This window comes from Lithobates pipiens, unplaced genomic scaffold (assembly GCF_037356315.1).
Source record: "Lithobates pipiens isolate NorthernLeopardFrog02 unplaced genomic scaffold, aLitPip1_a1.2 Scaffold_28, whole genome shotgun sequence".
Lineage (NCBI taxonomy): Eukaryota > Metazoa > Chordata > Amphibia > Anura > Ranidae > Lithobates > Lithobates pipiens.
Window position 1 is genome coordinate 211671149 of NW_027507789.1, and position 15234 is coordinate 211686382.

A 15234-nucleotide genomic window follows, 5' to 3' on the forward strand; every position below is an offset into this window, starting at 1 on the left:
GAGTCACAGTCCTCAACATCTCCAGATCTGAGAGTGTGTCTCCGGAGTCACATTCCTCGACATCTCCAGATCTGAGAGTGTGTCTCCAGAGTCACATTCCTCGACATCTCCAGATCTGAGAGTGTGTCTCCAGAGTCACAGTCCTCGAAATCTCCAGATCTGAGAGTGTGTCTCCAGAGTCACAGTCCTCGAAATCTCCAGATCTGAGAGTGTGTCTCCAGAGTCACAGTCCTCGACATCTCCAGATCTGACAGTGTGTCTCCAGAGTCACAGTCCTCAACATCTCCAGATCTGAGAGTGTGTCTCCAGAGTCACAGTCCTCGACATCTCCAGATCTGACAGTGTGTCTCCAGAGTCACAGTCCTCAACATCTCCAGATCGGACAGTGTGTCTCAAAAGTCACAGTCCTCAACATCTCCAGATCTGAGAGTGTCTCTCCAGAGTCACAGTCCTCGACATCTCCAGATCTGACAGTGTGTCTCCAGAGTCACAGTCCTCAACATCTCCAGATCTGAGAGTGTGTCTCCAGAGTCACAGTCCTCAACATCTCCAGATCGGACAGTGTGTCTCCAGAGTCACAGTCCTCGACATCTCCAGATCGGAGAGTGTGTCTCCAGAGTCACAGTCCTCAACATCTCCAGATCAGACAGTGTGTCTCCAGAGTCACAGTCCTCAACATCTCCAGATCAGAGTGTGTCTCCAGAGTCACAGTCCTCGACATCTCCAGATCTGACAGTGTGTCTCAAAAGTCACAGTCCTCAACATCTCCAGATCTGAGAGTGTCTCTCCAGAGTCACAGTCCTCAACATCTCCAGATCTGAGAGTGTCTCTCCAGAGTCACAGTCCTCAACATCTCCAGATCTGAGAGTGTGTCTCCAGAGTCACAGTCCTCGACATCTCCAGATCGGAGAGTGTGTCTCCAGAGTCACAGTCCTCAACATCTCCAGATCAGACAGTGTGTCTCCAGAGTCACAGTCCTCAACATCTCCAGATCAGAGTGTGTCTCCAGAGTCACAGTCCTCGACATCTCCAGATCTGACAGTGTGTCTCAAAAGTCACAGTCCTCAACATCTCCAGATCTGAGAGTGTCTCTCCAGAGTCACAGTCCTCAACATCTCCAGATCTGAGAGTGTCTCTCCAGAGTCACAGTCCTCAACATCTCCAGATCTGAGAGTGTCTCTCCAGAGTCACAGTCCTCAACATCTCCAGATCTGAGAGTGTGTCTCCAGAGTCACAGTCCTCGACATCTCCAGATCTGAGAGTGTGTCTCCAGAGTCACAGTCCTCGACATCTCCAGATCTGAGAGTGTGTCTCCAGAGTCACAGTCCTCGACATCTCCAGATCTGAGAGTGTGTCTCCAGAGTCACAGTCCCCAACATCTCCAGATCTGAGAGTGTGTCTCCAGAGTCACAGTCCTCGACATCTCCAGATCTGAGAGTGTGTCTCCAGAGTCACAGTCCTCGACATCTCCAGATCGGAGAGTGTGTCTCCAGAGTCACAGTCCTCAACATCTCCAGATCAGACAGTGTGTCTCCAGAGTCACAGTCCTCAACATCTCCAGATCAGAGTGTGTCTCCAGAGTCACAGTCCTCGACATCTCCAGATCTGACAGTGTGTCTCAAAAGTCACAGTCCTCAACATCTCCAGATCTGAGAGTGTCTCTCCAGAGTCACAGTCCTCAACATCTCCAGATCTGAGAGTGTCTCTCCAGAGTCACAGTCCTCAACATCTCCAGATCTGAGAGTGTGTCTCCAGAGTCACAGTCCTCGACATCTCCAGATCTGAGAGTGTGTCTCCAGAGTCACAGTCCTCGACATCTCCAGATCTGAGAGTGTGTCTCCAGAGTCACAGTCCTCGACATCTCCAGATCTGAGAGTGTGTCTCCAGAGTCACAGTCCTCAACATCTCCAGATCTGAGAGTGTCTCTCCAGAGTCACAGTCCTCAACATCTCCAGATCTGAGAGTGTGTCTCCAGAGTCACAGTCCTCGACATCTCCAGATCTGACAGTGTGTCTCCAGAGTCACAGTCCTCAACATCTCCAGATCTGAGAGTGTGTCTCCAGAGTCACAGTCCTCGACATCTCCAGATCTGAGAGTGTGTCTCCAGAGTCACAGTCCTCGACATCTCCAGATCTGAGAGTGTGTCTCCAGAGTCACAGTCCCCAACATCTCCAGATCTGAGAGTGTGTCTCCAGAGTCACAGTCCTCGACATCTCCAGATCTGAGAGTGTGTCTCCAGAGTCACAGTCCTCGACATCTCCAGATCTGAGAGTGTGTCTCCAGAGTCACAGTCCTCGACATCTCCAGATCTGAGAGTGTGTCTCCAGAGTGACAGTCCACGACATCTCCAGATCTGAGAGTGTGTCTCCAGAGTCACAGTCCTCGACATCTCCAGATCTGACAGTGTGTCTCCAGAGTCACAGTCCTCAACATCTCCAGATCTGAGAGTGTGTCTCCAGAGTCACAGTCCTCGACATCTCCAGATCTGACAGTGTGTCTCCAGAGTCACAGTCCTCGACATCTCCAGATCTGACAGTGTGTCTCCAGAGTCACAGTCCTCAACATCTCCAGATCGGACAGTGTGTCTCCAGAGTCACAGTCCTTGACATCTCCAGATCTGACAGTGTGTCTCCAGAGTCACAGTCCTCGACATCTCCAGATCTGAGAGTGTGTCTCCAGAGTCACAGTCCTCGACATCTCCAGATCTGAGAGTGTGTCTCCAGAGTCACAGTCCTCAACATCTCCAGATCTCAGAGTGTGTCTCCAGAGTCACAGTCCTCGACATCTCCAGATCGGACAGTGTGTCTCCAGAGTCACAGTCCTCGACATCTCCAGATCTGAGAGTGTCTCTCCAGAGTCACAGTCCTCAACATCTCCAGATCAGACAGTGTGTCTCCAGAGTCACAGTCCTCGACATCTCCAGATCTGACAGTGTGTCTCCAGAGTCACAGTCCTCCACATCTCCAGATCTGACAGTGTGTCTCAAAAGTCACAGTCCTCAACATCTCCAGATCTGAGAGTGTGTCTCCAGAGTCACAGTCCTCAACATCTCCAGATCTGAGAGTGTGTCTCCAGAGTCACAGTCCTCAACATCTCCAGATCAGACAGTGTGTCTCCGGAGTCACAGTCCTCGACATCTCCAGATCGGACAGTGTGTCTCCAGAGTCACAGTCCTCAACATCTCCAGATCTGAGAGTGTGTCTCCGGAGTCACATTCCTCGACATCTCCAGATCTGAGAGTGTGTCTCCAGAGTCACATTCCTCGACATCTCCAGATCTGAGAGTGTGTCTCCAGAGTCACAGTCCTCGAAATCTCCAGATCTGAGAGTGTGTCTCCAGAGTCACAGTCCTCGAAATCTCCAGATCTGAGAGTGTGTCTCCAGAGTCACAGTCCTCGACATCTCCAGATCTGACAGTGTGTCTCCAGAGTCACAGTCCTCAACATCTCCAGATCTGAGAGTGTGTCTCCAGAGTCACAGTCCTCGACATCTCCAGATCTGACAGTGTGTCTCCAGAGTCACAGTCCTCAACATCTCCAGATCGGACAGTGTGTCTCAAAAGTCACAGTCCTCAACATCTCCAGATCTGAGAGTGTCTCTCCAGAGTCACAGTCCTCGACATCTCCAGATCTGACAGTGTGTCTCCAGAGTCACAGTCCTCAACATCTCCAGATCTGACAGTGTGTCTCCAGAGTCACAGTCCTCAACATCTCCAGATCTGAGAGTGTGTCTCCAGAGTCACAGTCCTCAACATCTCCAGATCGGACAGTGTGTCTCCAGAGTCACAGTCCTCGACATCTCCAGATCTGACAGTGTGTCTCCAGAGTCACAGTCCTCGACATCTCCAGATCTGACAGTGTGTCTCCAGAGTCACAGTCCTCGACATCTCCAGATCTGAGAGTGTGTCTCCAGAGTCACAGTCCTCGACATCTCCAGATCTGAGAGTGTGTCTCCAGAGTCACAGTCCTCGACATCTCCAGATATGACAGTGTGTCTCCAGAGTCACAGTCCTCAACATCTCCAGATCTGAGAGTGTGTCTCCAGAGTCACAGTCCTCGACATCTCCAGATCTGAGAGTGTGTCTCCAGAGTCACAGTCCTCGACATCTCCAGATCGGACAGTGTGTCTCCAGAGTCACAGTCCTCGACATCTCCAGATCTGACAGTGTGTCTCCAGAGTCACAGTCCTCAACATCTCCAGATCTGACAGTGTGTCTCAAAAGTCACAGTCCTCAACATCTCCAGATCTGAGAGTGTGTCTCCAGAGGCACAGTCCTCAACATCTCCAGATCTGAGAGTGTGTCTCCAGAGTCACAGTCCTCAACATCTCCAGATCAGACAGTGTGTCTCCGGAGTCACAGTCCTCGACATCTCCAGATCGGACAGTGTGTCTCCAGAGTCACAGTCCTCAACATCTCCAGATCTGAGAGTGTGTCTCCGGAGTCACAGTCCTCGACATCTCCAGATCTGAGAGTGTGTCTCCAGAGTCACAGTCCTCAACATCTCCAGATCGGACAGTGTGTCTCCAGAGTCACAGTCCTCCACATCTCCAGATCGGACAGTGTGTCTCAAAAGTCACAGTCCTCAACATCTCCAGATCGGACAGTGTGTCTCAAAAGTCACAGTCCTCAACATCTCCAGATCGGAGAGTGTGTCTCAAAAGTCACAGTCCTCGACATCTCCAGATCGGAGAGTGTGTCTCAAAAGTCACAGTCCTCGACATCTCCAGATCGGAGAGTGTGTCTCCAGAGTCACAGTCCTCAACATCTCCAGATCTGAGAGTGTGTCTCCAGAGTCACAGTCCTCGACATCTCCAGATCGGACAGTGTGTCTCCAGAGTCACAGTCCTCGACATCTCCAGATCTGAGAGTGTGTTTCCAAAGTCACAGTCCTCTACACCTCCAGATCTGACAGTGTGTCTCCAGAGTCACAGTCCTCGACATCTCCAGATCGGAGAGTGTTTCTCCTGCGTCACAGTCCTCAACATCTCCAGATCGGACAGTGTGTCTCCAGAGTCACAGTCCTCGACGTCTCCAGATCTGAGAGTGTATTTCCAAAGTCACAGTCCTCAACATCTCCAGATCGGACAGTGTGTCTCCAGAGTCACAGTCCTCAACATCTCCAGATCGGACAGTGTGTCTCCAGAGTCACAGTCCTCAACATCTCCAGATCGGACAGTGTGTCTCCAGAGTCACAGTCCTCAACATCTCCAGATCTGAGAGTGTGTTTCCAAAGTCACAGTCCTCTACACCTCCAGATCGGACAGTGTGTCTCCAGGGTCACAGACCTCTACACCGCCAGATCTGACAGTGTGTCTCCAGAGTCACAGTCCTCAACATCTCCAGATCGGAGAGTGTGTCTCCGGAGTCACAGTCCTCAACATCTCCAGATCGGACAGTGTGTCTCAAAAGTCACAGTCCTCGACATCTCCAGATCTGAGAGTGTGTTTCCAAAGTCACAGTCCTCGACATCTCCAGATGTGAGAGTGTGTTTCCAAAGTCACAGTCCTCTACACCTCCAGATCGGACAGTGTGTCTCCGGAGTCGCAGTCCTCAACATCTCCAGATCAGACAGTGTGTCTCCGGAGTGACAGTCCTCAACATCTCCAGATCTGAGAGTGTGTCTCCGGAGTCACAGTCCTCGACATCTCCAGATCTGACAGTGTGTCTCCAGAGTCACAGTCCTCAACATCTCCAGATCGGACAGTGTGTCTCAAAAGTCACAGTCCTCGACATCTCCAGATCTGACAGTGTGTCTCCAGAGTCAGAGTCCTCGACATCTCCAGATCTGACAGTGTGTCTCCAGAGTCACAGTCCTCGACATCTCCAGATCTGAGAGCGTGTCTCCAGAGTCACAGTCCTCGACATCTCCAGATATGACAGTGTGTCTCCAGAGTCACAGTCCTCAACATCTCCAGATCAGACAGTGTGTCTCCAGAGTCACAGTCCTCGACATCTCCAGATCTGACAGTGTGTCTCCAGAGTCACAGTCCTCCACATCTCCAGATCTCACAGTGTGTCTCAAAAGTCACAGTCCTCAACATCTCCAGATCTGAGAGTGTGTCTCCAGAGTCACAGTCCTCAACATCTCCAGATCTGAGAGTGTGTCTCCAGAGTCACAGTCCTCAACATCTCCAGATCAGACAGTGTGTCTCCGGAGTCACAGTCCTCGACATCTCCAGATCGGACAGTGTGTCTCCAGAGTCACAGTCCTCAACATCTCCAGATCTGAGAGTGTGTCTCCGGAGTCACAGTCCTCGACATCTCCAGATCTGAGAGTGTGTCTCCAGAGTCACAGTCCTCAACATCTCCAGATCGGACAGCGTGTCTCCAGAGTCACAGTCCTCCACATCTCCAGATCGGACAGTGTGTCTCAAAAGTCACAGTCCACAACATCTACAGATCGGAGAGTGTGTCTCCAGAGTCACAGTCCTCGACATCTCCAGATCGGAGAGTGTGTCTCCAGAGTCACAGTCCTCGACATCTCCAGATCGGACAGTGTGTCTCCGGAGTCACAGTCCTCGACATCTCCAGATCTTAGAGTGTGTCTCCAGAGTCACAGTCCTCGACATCTCCAGATCTGAGAGTGTGTTTCCAAAGTCACAGTCCTCAACATCTCCAGATCTGAGAGTGTGTTTCCAAAGTCACAGTCCTCAACATCTCCAGATCGGACAGTGTGTCTCCAGAGTCACAGTCCTCAACATCTCCAGATCGGACAGTGTGTCTCCAGAGTCACAGTCCTCAACATCTCCAGATCTGAGAGTGTGTCTCCAGAGTCACAGTCCTCAACATCTCCAGATCGGACAGTGTGTCTCCAGAGTCACAGTCCTCGACATCTCCAGATCTGAGAGTGTGTTTCCAAAGTCACAGTCCTCTACACCTCCAGATCTGACAGTGTGTCTCCAGAGTCACAGTCCTCGACATCTCCAGATCTGAGAGTGTGTTTCCAAAGTCACAGTCCTCTACACCTCCAGATCTGACAGTGTGTCTCCAGAGTCACAGTCCTCGACATCTCCAGATCGGAGAGTGTTTCTCCTGCGTCACAGTCCTCAACATCTCCAGATCGGACAGTGTGTCTCAAAAGTCACAGTCCTCGACGTCTCCAGATCTGAGAGTGTGTTTCCAAAGTCACAGTCCTCAACATCTCCAGATCGGACAGTGTGTCTCCAGAGTCACAGTCCTCAACATCTCCAGATCGGACAGTGTGTCTCCAGAGTCACAGTCCTCAACATCTCCAGATCGGACAGTGTGTCTCCAGAGTCACAGTCCTCAACATCTCCAGATCTGAGAGTGTGTTTCCAAAGTCACAGTCCTCTACACCTCCAGATCGGACAGTGTGTCTCCAGGGTCACAGACCTCTACACCGCCAGATCTGACAGTGTGTCTCCAGAGTCACAGTCCTCAACATCTCCAGATCGGAGAGTGTGTCTCTGGAGTCACAGTCCTCAACATCTCCAGATCGGACAGTGTGTCTCAAAAGTCACAGTCCTTGACATCTCCAGATCTGAGAGTGTGTTTCCAAAGTCACAGTCCTCGACATCTCCAGATGTGAGAGTGTGTTTCCAAAGTCACAGTCCTCTACACCTCCAGATCGGACAGTGTGTCTCCAGAGTCACAGTCCTCAACATCTCCAGATCAGACAGTGTGTCTCCAGAGTCACAGTCCTCAACATCTCCAGATCAGACAGTGCGTCTCCGGAGTCACAGTCCTCAACATCTCCAGATCTGAGAGTGTGTCTCCGGAGTCACAGTCCTCGACATCTCCAGATCTGAGAGTGTGTCTCCAGAGTCACAGTCCTCAACATCTCCAGATCGGACAGTGTGTCTCCAGAGTCACAGTCCTCCACATCTCCAGATTGGACAGTGTGTCTCAAAAGTCACAGTCCTCAACATCTCCAGATCGGACAGTGTGTCTCAAAAGTCACAGTCCTCAACATCTCCAGATCGGACAGTGTGTCTCAAAAGTCACAGTCCTCAACATCTCCAGATCTGAGAGTGTGTTTCCAAAGTCACAGTCCTCAACATCTCCAGATCTGAGAGTGTGTTTCCAAAGTCACAGTCCTCAACATCTCCAGATCGGACAGTGTGTCTCCAGAGTCACAGTCCTCAACATCTCCAGATCGGACAGTGTGTCTCCAGAGTCACAGTCCTCAACATCTCCAGATCTGAGAGTGTGTCTCCAGAGTCACAGTCCTCAACATCTCCAGATCGGACAGTGTGTCTCCAGAGTCACAGTCCTCGACATCTCCAGATCTGAGAGTGTGTTTCCAAAGTCACAGTCCTCTACACCTCCAGATCTGACAGTGTGTCTCCAGAGTCACAGTCCTCGACATCTCCAGATCGGAGAGTGTTTCTCCTGCGTCACAGTCCTCAACATCTCCAGATCGGACAGTGTGTCTCAAAAGTCACAGTCCTCGACGTCTCCAGATCTGAGAGTGTGTTTCCAAAGTCACAGTCCTCAACATCTCCAGATCGGACAGTGTGTCTCCAGAGTCACAGTCCTCAACATCTCCAGATCGGACAGTGTGTCTCCAGAGTCACAGTCCTCAACATCTCCAGATCGGACAGTGTGTCTCCAGAGTCACAGTCCTCAACATCTCCAGATCTGAGAGTGTGTTTCCAAAGTCACAGTCCTCTACACCTCCAGATCGGACAGTGTGTCTCCAGGGTCACAGACCTCTACACCGCCAGATCTGACAGTGTGTCTCCAGAGTCACAGTCCTCAACATCTCCAGATCGGAGAGTGTGTCTCTGGAGTCACAGTCCTCAACATCTCCAGATCGGACAGTGTGTCTCAAAAGTCACAGTCCTCGACATCTCCAGATCTGAGAGTGTGTTTCCAAAGTCACAGTCCTCGACATCTCCAGATCAGACAGTGTGTCTCCGGAGTCACAGTCCTCAACATCTCCAGATCAGACAGTGTGTCTCCAGAGTCACAGTCCTCAACATCTCCAGATCAGACAGTGTGTCTCCAGAGTCACAGTCCTCGACATCTCCAGATCTGAGTGTGTGTCTCTGGAGTCACAGTCCTCTACATCTCCAGATCCAACAGTGTGTCTCCAGTCACAGTCCTCTACTTCTCTAGATCTGACAGTGTGTCTCCATAGTCACAGTCCTCTACATCTCCAGAGCCAAAGATCTGCCAGTGTGTCTCTGGAGTCACAGTCCTCTACGTCTCCAGAGTCACAGTCCTCTACATCTTCAAATCCAACAGTGTGTCTCCAGAGTCACAGTCCTCTACGTCTCCAGAGTCACAGTCCTCTACGTCTCCAGAGTCACAGTCCTCTACGTCTCCAGAGTCACAGTCCTCTACGTCTCCAGAGTCACAGTCCTCTACGTCTCCAGAGTCACAGTCCTCTACGTCTCCAGAGTCACAGTCCTCTACGTCTCCAGAGTCACAGTCCTCTACATCTCCAGAGTCACAGTCCTCTACATCTCCAGAGTCACAGTCCTCTACAGCTCCAGAGCCAAAGATCTGACAGTGTGTCTCTGGAGTCACAGTCCTCTACGTCTCCAGAGTCACAGTCCTCTACGTCTCCAGAGTCACAGTCCTCTACGTCTCCAGAGTCACAGTCCTCTACGTCTCCAGAGTCACAGTCCTCTACGTCTCCAGAGTCACAGTCCTCTACGTCTCCAGAGTCACAGTCCTCTACATCTCCAGAGTCACAGTCCTCTACAGCTCCAGAGCCAAAGATCTGACAGTGTGTCTCTGGAGTCACAGTCCTCTACATCTCCAGAGTCACAGTCCTCTACAGCTCCAGAGCCAAAGATCTGACAGTGTGTCTCTGGAGTCACAGTCCTCTACATCTCCAGAGTCACAGTCCTCTACGTCTCCAAAGTCACAGTCCTCTACGTCTCCAAAGTCACAGTCCTCTACGTCTCCAAAGTCACAGTCCTCTACGTCTCCAAAGTCACAGTCCTCTACGTCTCCAGAGTCACAGTCCTCTATGTCTCCAGATCTGGCAGTGTGTCTCCGGAGTCACAATCCTCTACACCTATTCCAGTAGCTCTTCAGTTAGACTGGAACACAGAGGCCAGTCTTTCCTCCCCATGTGCATCAATGAACCTTGGCCGCCCATGAGCCATGTCGCTAGTTTGGACTAAGGATGAGCTCAGGCATGTTTGCACACTCCACGTAGAGAGCCCGCCAGGAAATCGGTGCATCGCTAATCACACGCAGTGAGACATTGCCCCGATGCGTGGCTGCAGAGATCGGGAAATGTCTCACTGCCTGTGATTAGCGCTGCACCGACTTCCTGGCGGGCTCTGCACGTGGATTGTGCGAACACGCCGGAGCTCATCCTTAGTTTGGACCACTTTAGGTCAGCGCTGACGACTGGAGACCAGGAATCTCCCACAAGAGCTGCAGTTTTTGGAGTTGCTCTGTCCCAGTTGTCTGCTTTTAACAAATCAATTTGAGGAACAACATGTACAATTGCTGCCTAATATACCCCACCCACTTTTAGCTGCCATTGTAATGAGATAATCAGGTTACTCACTTTACCTGTCAGTGGTCAACTTGTTATGGATGTACCTCTTTATCTCTACAGCTGACAGTCATACAGAACTCCCCATTCATGGCTCTGCTGGGAGGCAGAAGGAAATTATTATTCTTATGAGAGTTTCTTCACATAGACCAACTCAAAGTCTGCAGGTGTGTCCCTTGGAAGCTGTCCGGCTGTCTGCCCCTGGGAGGCTGTCTGCCTGTCTGGCCCTGGGAGGCTGCCCGCCTGTCTGGCCCTGGGAGGCTGCCCGCCTGTCTGGCCCTGGGAGGCTGCCCCCCTGTCTGGCCCTGGGCGGCTGTGCGCCTGTCTGGCCCTGGGCGGCTGTCCGTCCATCTGTCTGTCTGTCCCTGGGAGGCTGCCCGCCTGTCTGTCCCTGGGAGGTTGTCGGTCTGTCTGTGGGATATTGTCTGCCTGTCTCTGGGAGGTTGTCGGTCTGTCTGTGGGATATTGTTTGCCTGTCTCTGGGAGGCTGTCGGTCTGTCTGTGGGATATTGTCTGCCTGTCTCTGGGAGGTTGTCGGTCTGTCTGTGGGATATTGTCTGCCTGTCTCTGGGAGGTTGTCGGTCTGTCTGTGGGATATTGTCTGCCTGTCCCTGGGAGGTTGTCGGTCTGTCTGTGGGATATTGTCTGCCTGTCTCTGGGAGGTTGTCGGTCTGTCTGTGTGATATTGTCTGTCTGTCCCTGGGAGGTTGTCGGTCTGTCTGTGTGATATTGTCTGCCTGTCTCTGGGAGGTTGTCGGTCTGTCTGTGGGATATTGTCTGCCTGTCCCTGGGAGGTTGTCGGTCTGTCTGTGGGATATTGTCTGCCTGTCTCTGGGAGGTTGTCGGTCTGTCTGTGTGATATTGTCTGCCTGTCCCTGGGAGGTTGTCGGTCTGTCTGTGGGATATTGTCTGCCTGTCTCTGGGAGGTTGTCGGTCTGTCTGTGTGATATTGTCTGTCTGTCCCTGGGAGGTTGTCGGTCTGTCTGTGTGATATTGTCTGCCTGTCCCTGGGAGGTTGTCGGTCTGTCTGTGTGATATTGTCTGCCTGTCCCTGGGAGGTTGTCGGTCTGTCTGTGTGATATTGTCTGCCTGTCTCTGGGAGGTTGTCGGTCTGTCTGTGGGATATTGTCTGCCTGTCTCTGGGAGGTTGTCGGTCTGTCTGTGTGATATTGTCTGTCTGTCCCTGGGAGGTTGTCGGTCTGTCTGTGTGATATTGTCTGCCTGTCTCTGGGAGGTTGTCGGTCTGTCTGTGGGATATTGTCTGCCTGTCTCTGGGAGGTTGTCGGTCTGTCTGTGGGATATTGTCTGCCTGTCTCTGGGAGGTTGTCGGTCTGTCTGTGGGATATTGTCTGCCTGTCCCTGGGAGGTTGTCGGTCTGTCTGTGGGATATTGTCTGCCTGTCCCTGGGAGGTTGTCGGTCTGTCTGTGGGATATTGTCTGCCTGTCCCTGGGAGGTTGTCGGTCTGTCTGTGGGATATTGTCTGCCTGTCTCTGGGAGGTTATCGGTCTGTCTGTGGGATATTGTCTGCCTGTCTCTGGGAGGTTGTCGGTCTGTCTGTGGGATATTGTCTGCCTGTCCCTGGGAGGTTGTCAGTCTGTCTGTGGGATATTGTCTGCCTGTCTCTGGGAGGTTGTCGGTCTGTCTGTGTGATATTGTCTGCCTGTCTCTGGGAGGTTGTCTGTCTGTCTGTGTGATATTGTCTGCCTGTCTCTGGGAGGTTGTCGGTCTGTCTGTGGGATATTGTCTGCCTGTCCCTGGGAGGTTGTCGGTCTGTCTGTGGGATATTGTCTGCCTGTCCCTGGGAGGTTGTCGGTCTGTCTGTGTGATATTGTCTGCCTGTCTCTGGGAGGTTGTCGGTCTGTCTGTGTGATATTGTCTGCCTGTCTCTGGGAGGTTGTCGGTCTGTCTGTGGGATATTGTCTGCCTGTCTCTGGGAGGTTGTCGGTCTGTCTGTGGGATATTGTCTGCCTGTCTCTGGGAGGTTGTCGGTCTGTCTGTGGGATATTGTCTGCCTGTCCCTGGGAGGTTGTCGGTCTGTCTGTGGGATATTGTCTGCCTGTCTCTGGGAGGTTGTCGGTCTGTCTGTGTGATATTGTCTGTCTGTCCCTGGGAGGTTGTCGGTCTGTCTGTGTGATATTGTCTGCCTGTCTCTGGGAGGTTGTCGGTCTGTCTGTGGGATATTGTCTGCCTGTCTCTGGGAGGTTGTCGGTCTGTCTGTGTGATATTGTCTGCCTGTCTCTGGGAGGTTGTCGGTCTGTCTGTGGGATATTGTCTGCCTGTCTCTGGGAGGTTGTCGGTCTGTCTGTGGGATATTGTCTGCCTGTCTCTGGGAGGTTGTCGGTCTGTCTGTGGGATATTGTCTGCCTGTCTCTGGGAGGTTGTCGGTCTGTCTGTGGGATATTGTCTGCCTGTCTCTGGGAGGTTGTCGGTCTGTCTGTGGGATATTGTCTGCCTGTCTCTGGGAGGTTGTCGGTCTGTCTGTGGGATATTGTCTGCCTTTCTCTGGGATGTTATCTGTCTGGACCTCTCTTACCCAGCTTCTCTGCCCCCCTCTCCTCTGGTCTCTCTCCATGAGTTCTCACACATGTTGCAATCCCGTACCCCTGGCAACAAGGTCAGCAGACGCCTCCAGCCGCCATCTTACCACACCCAAGCGTCCCAATATGGCGCCCTCGCCTAACCTTGGTGCGGTCTGGGCCATGGCCGGCAGAGGGAGCCAGCATGCAGCGCTGAGCTCTGGTCACGTGGTGCGGAGCTCGTGTGAGGTGAGGCGTGAAGGCGCGCGGCGGGGTATGTTCAGGCGGAGATGTCTGTGGAGTCTCGTTACACGTCACCATAACAACGAGAGTACCAGAAGGAAGAAACGTATCCCAACCAATAGAGTTGTGTCCATCCATGTAGAGGAGTGTGTGACGTCAGAGGGAAGGCAGGGCGGATAATGGGGGTTCCTTGTGAGGGTTTCACCTCATTGAGGTAATTATTATTGCTGAGGTGACAATGTGGTGTAGGAGGGGGACATATTCACAATGGGGGTCCGAGGATAGCTCATACGGCCCAACAGTCCCTCAAAGAGAACCTGAGGTGCAGTTTTCCTACAATTACATGTTATCAGAGGCAGACTCCACCCAAATGTATTATTTTAGTCTTATTATGGGGAAAAGTCACGTTTTCTGTCAGTTTTTATTCCTGTCCATGGCTTATTGGGGAGATACCCCCTTATCCCCTGTCCCTGCAAATGGGGACATTTACTCTCACTTCCTGTCATGACATGGCAAATATGCTTGCTTCTTGTTATAACCTGGGAGATTTGCCCCACTTCCTGTCATGAAATGGAGATTTGCCCTCACTTCCTGTTATACCATGGGAGATTTGCCCGACTTCCTGTCATGAAATGGAGATTTGCCCTCACTTCCTGTTATAACATGGGAAATTTGCCCCACTTCCTGTCATGAAATGGAGATTTGCCCTCACTTTCTGTTATACCATGGGAGATTTGCCCCACTTTCGTTCATGAAATGGAGATTTGCCCTTACTTCCTGTTATAACATGGGAAATTTGCCCCCACTTCCTGTCATATAATAGAGATTTGCCTAGGGTTTCCATTTTTTCTTCAAGCCTAACCCGAACACTTTAGCAGCGCAAAGCAAAAAAAAAAAAAACATTTTTTTTAGTATACCCTAGAATTGTAACAGACCTGGGACACCTTTGGGCACTCCAAAGAGAATAGTAATGCATAATGCATAGTGCCCCCTCACCCTTCTGTCAGGTCCTGTTCTGAGCCACATTCCTGTCTAAATAATGTGTCCAGGTTTCAGGGGGACTGAAACCCGGACACATGATTCAAAACCCAGACTGTCCGGGTGGATCCTGGGCAGGTGGCAACCCTAGATTTGCTCCCACTTCCTGTCATGACATGGGAGATTTGCCCTTCCTGTCATGCCATGGGAGATTTGCCCTCAATTCCTGTCATAAAATGGCAGATACACCCTTCCTGTCATGACATGGGAGATTTGCCCTCACTTCCTGTCATGACATGGGAGATTTGCCCTCACTTCCTGTCATGACATGGGAAATACGCTCTCACTTCCTGTCATAACATGGCAGATACACAGTTCCTGTCATGATATGAAAGATTTGTCCTCACTTTCAGTCATGACATGGGAGATTTGCCCTCAATTTCTGCCATGACATGGGCACTACACCCTCATTCCTGTCATGACATAGGAGATACACCCTCACTTCCTGTCATGAGATGTGATATACGCCCTCACTTCCTGTCATGACATGGGAGATTCAACCTCACTTCCTGACATAACATGGGAAAATTGCACTCACTTCCTGTAATGACAGGGGATATGCACCCTTGCTTCCTGTCATGACATCAGAGATTCACCCTCTTCTTGTCATGGCAGGGCAGATTTGCTTGCACTTACTGTCAGGACATGGAAGATTTGCCTTAACTTCCAGTCATGACCTGGGAGATTTGCCCTCTTGTCCTATCATGACATGGGAAATACCCCCTAACTTCCTGTCATGACATGGCATATTTGCCCTCACTTTCTGTCATGACATGGGAAATATGCCCTCACATCCAGTCATGACATGGAAGATATACCCTCACTTCCTGTCATAACATGAGTGATTCACCCTCACTTCCTGACATTCCTGACATTCCTCTCATGACATTGGAGATTCGCCCTCACATCCTGCCATGACATGGCAGATTTGCCCTTGCTTCCTGTCATGACAT

The 15234-nt window shown here is 51.3% G+C and overlaps 1 protein-coding gene across 6 annotated transcripts in view; it reads right to left on the bottom strand.

Annotated features, from left to right (window-relative positions):
• Positions 1-13147, bottom strand: part of CUNH20orf96 (chromosome unknown C20orf96 homolog) — a 49864-nt gene extending 36717 nt beyond the window's left edge. Inside the window, exons 1-2 of one of the 6 annotated variants that reach the window (XM_077460488.1) lie at positions 13018-13147; positions 10531-10579 (exon numbers count right to left, since the gene is read on the bottom strand). The gene's annotated coding sequence lies outside the window, so the exon portion shown is untranslated. Of the gene's footprint in view, positions 1-10495; positions 10583-13017 lie in introns of all 6 variants that reach the window. The other 5 variants (XM_077460486.1, XM_077460485.1, XM_077460487.1 and 2 more) reach the window with 5 other exon arrangements.
• Positions 13148-15234: the final 2087 nt, after the last annotated feature.